The 4,098-nt window shown below is 35.6% G+C and overlaps 1 pseudogene; it reads left to right on the plus strand.

Moving 5' to 3' along the window:
* The first annotated feature begins 240 nt into the window (after nt 1-240).
* On the plus strand, nt 241-3,804 carry LOC107767394 (cathepsin B-like protease 2; annotated as a pseudogene).
* The last annotated feature ends 294 nt before the right edge of the window (nt 3,805-4,098 follow it).

Below are 4,098 nucleotides of genomic sequence, written 5' to 3' on the forward strand. Positions count from 1 at the left end.
CACATGACTACATGAGACTTAAAAATTTCTGTTAACCAAACACAAAAAAACAAAAAAGGAGAATGCAATATTGCTTGTAAAATAGTCCAACTAGAATACCTAACGTTCCAACTTGAACCAGACTTTTGGGAAAGGTGAAACGGACTAACTTGATTAAATTCTTCAATACAAAAGTATCCAAAATATATCTTATAAAACCACCAGTAGCCATCATCTTCCGTTTGATAAAGCCATCATTTTTATATGTCAAGAGAATGGGCCAATAATTGATTGTTATTCTCCTTTTTCTTTTTTCATCTATCTATATATACCTTTGAGTTTCCTCCATTTCCACCCCACAACTGGAAAGATAAAAAAGAAGCAAAGATGACCTTGACTCTGAAGTCTTTAGCAGCTCCTTTGTTTTTGGGTGCTTTTTGTATCCTTATATTGCAGGTTTGTTTCTTCATTCGTTGAACCTTTCTACAGTAAGAGTATTTCTTTGTTTAGATGGATTTAGATTATTGGTTTAATTTATATAGGTTTTGATGATTACATGGATTACCCTTTTTGTATTTCTTCAGAAAGATCAAATATTGTTGGGTATTTTGGACTTTTTATGCTTTAGTTAAGCGTTGACTTGAAATCATGAGTAGAAATAAATTTTAATGATTTTCTTATTACCTAGTGAGAATGAGAAAACAGAAGTATAGACATGTTTCTGAAGTTAAATATATGGTTTGATGCAAATTACTTATGTGTTAGCTAACTTACATGTTTCTATATATAACATGAGAGGAAGTATTGCTTCACAAAGAAATACAGAAAGGGGAGAAAAAGGAGGACAAATAATGGAATAGTTACAATTTATGCTTGTTCTATGGTTCTTCCTCTATGTTATAGTGCTTTAGACATATGATGCATTTGCTACAAATTTTTTATTAATTTTCCTAAGTTAAGAGGATTATAATGTCGAAAATAAGAAATGTTGGAAGCGTTTCATCTTGATTAAAGTGAAACCTTTAGTTCTTTGTTTGTCACAGTACTGTCATACTTTTGTTCCTGGAATTGCAACTCTGTTTCCTAAAAGCTTTTAGCTTGTCTATTGATGAATAGAATTGATGTGTTCTTATGGAAAGCAGGTTGTTGCAGAGAAGCCAATATCTGAAGCTAAAGTTGAATCTGCAATCCTTCAGGTACATTATTCTTCTTTTCATGATTCAAGATGTTATAGCCCTTGTCCTTCAATTCGAAAACTGAGAGAGCTTTTTTGGATGATCATGCAGGAATCAATCATCAAAGAGGTTAATGAAAATGCCAAAGCTGGATGGAAAGCTGCATTCAACCCTCGATTCTCGAATTTCACGGTCAGATCATCATTTTTTTAAAATTCCCCTCCCCTTTTGATTCCCCTGTGATCCTCTTTGTTGGAGCTATTGCTCCTTTGGTGACTCGAACCCACAATCCTGGGGTCGTAGGTGGAGGATGCTGACCATCGGAGCAACCCCCTCTTGTCGTCATATCATCATATAGTTTAGCGCTTTCTCGAACCATCAATAACAGTTGCTTATTTTGCAGCTATACAATGAAAATATGCTTTTATAATTATCTCCATCTTTGGTATTCACAGGTTTCACAATTTAAGCGCCTTCTTGGAGTTAAGCCCGCAAGAGAAGGTGATTTGGAGGGAATTCCGATTCTAACTCATCCAAAGCTTTTGGAGCTACCAAAAGAGTTTGATGCACGAAAAGCTTGGCCTCAATGTAGCACTATCGGAAGAATTCTAGGTCAGTTTCTTCTTGTTCTTGCTTACTACTACTGAATTATAATTCTATTTTAGTGATCCTAATGCTTTCCATCTTTGCACATCAATCACCGGGACAAATTTGCATCACAGATCAGGGACATTGCGGTTCTTGTTGGGCTTTTGGTGCTGTTGAATCTCTGTCTGATCGTTTCTGTATCCATCATAACTTGGTAAATTCTGTTGCACTGTGTGACCGCCTCATTTAAAAGCTTTAGATGACACATTTTTATTTAGTTATTTATATATCTTCAGCATGCTCTCTCACGTGCGAGCCCTGATTCTTTTTCATGGGCCAAGCACATGGAAACCATCTTATCTTAATTAGCACAAAATGTTTGTGAAGTATTTCTGTAGTTATGGTCACTGATGCTAAACTTTTAATGTGTATTGCAGAATATCTCTCTGTCCGTAAATGATCTGTTAGCATGCTGTGGCTTTTTACGTGGGAGTGGTTGTGATGGTGGATATCCTATATCAGCATGGCGATACTTTATCCGTAGGGGTGTGGTCACAGAAGAGGTAAATGCTGACTTATTTTCACCTCACAGAGGTTACAGCTTCCACTAAAACCATTAGCTACTGTGGATCTTTTTGATCAACCACTAATAAAGTTGTTTTTTCTGGCAGTGTGACCCTTACTTTGATAATGAGGGATTTCACACCCGGGTTGTGAACCAGGATATCCCACCCCAAAGTGTCGTGTGAAGGAGAACCTACTATGGAGGAAATCAAAGCATTATGGTGTCAATGCATACAGAATCCACCATGATCCCTACAGTATCATGACAGAAATTTACAAAAATGGACCAGTTGAGGTCTCTTTTACAGTGTATGAGGTAATGTTAAGTTGTGATCCTAAAACTATTTGATACAGTTTTTCGTATATGACATTATCTGAGCTGGTAACCTTATATGTGGTTACCTACCTATCCCAAAATGTGATACATGTAATTATTTTTAAGTGACCTATAGTGTAACTGTTATGATAATTGAGAAACTTTAACTACCGGTTACCTTCCCAATTTATGTTGTCCGAGATTTACTCGCAAACTTATATTTGTAAATGAGATATTTAATGCTAACCACAAGACAATATCAGAAGTTACCTGGTGTCGTAAAACTGCATCATCTCTTTCTTTGTGCAAGTCGATTTGTTAGATTTTGTTTGTTGTCTTTGATCATAACTGTTATTGTATCTTTTTCTCAGCAATGCTTTCCTCTACCCAATGAGTTAAATTTTCTTTTTTTTTTGTCAATCACAGGATTTTGCTCACTACAAGTCAGGAGTTTACAAGCACGTAACAGGTCAAAGTATGGGAGGCCATGCTGTTAAGCTTATTGGATGGGGAACTAGTGAGCAGGGAGAGGACTATTGGGTATGTTGGCATGTCCAATTTGTGGTTTCCTATTTTCTATTTAAAACCATATCTTTTTGTCAAAATCTAATCTCCTTATATATCTTCTGCAGCTTATCGCAAATTCTTGGAACAGAGGCTGGGGTGATGTATGTCCTTAATTCATCCCTATATTTTCATATATGAGCAAAAAGTCCTTAGCCATAGCTTCTTGTTGTAGATAAAGTAACTGGCAAGTTATTTACTGCATTTTTTAAAGTTACTAATTTGGGATTACTATAGAGAGTTACATGTTGTCGTAATGATGCAAATAAATCGTATGCTATTAATGTATAGAAGTTAAACTATCTTCTTCTCTAAATGAATGTATATCTCCAATATGACAGGATGGGTACTTCAAGATCAGAAGAGGAACAAATGAGTGTGGCATTGAACATAATGTGGTGGCTGGATTGCCTTCAGCCAAAAATCTGAATGTGGAACTAGATGATGTCATCTCTGATGCTTTCCTTGATGCCTCAATGTAAAATGCTGCTACTTCAACAGGACACTACATAATACTGTAGCAAAGTATACTGGAGACAGACGAGAAAAACTTATGAACTAGCATATATATAATTTTTTTTTTTTTAAAACCTCTCCCAAATTAGGAGGATCTATAGTGTTTCCACACTTCCCCTCCAGCGTGACTCGAACCCAGGACCTAGCGGTCGTAGGTGGAGGTGCTTTTACTGAACTGTTGTTAATTTCATAATTATCACCTTTTAGTTATGTTGTTAATTTTATTTTTCAGTTTTATGACTCAAGTATAATTTTATTTTTTAGGACTTAGGAGTAATAATTAAGTCCTACGAGCTTAGCATGCCATCCAAGTTGTTCACACAAGTTACACAATTTTATTTAACAACTTTGGCCCAAATTTAGAGAAAAGCATATATACAAATGGTAATTCTCTTG

This window comes from Nicotiana tabacum, chromosome 22, assembly GCF_000715075.1.
Source record: "Nicotiana tabacum cultivar K326 chromosome 22, ASM71507v2, whole genome shotgun sequence".
NCBI lineage: Eukaryota > Viridiplantae > Streptophyta > Magnoliopsida > Solanales > Solanaceae > Nicotiana > Nicotiana tabacum.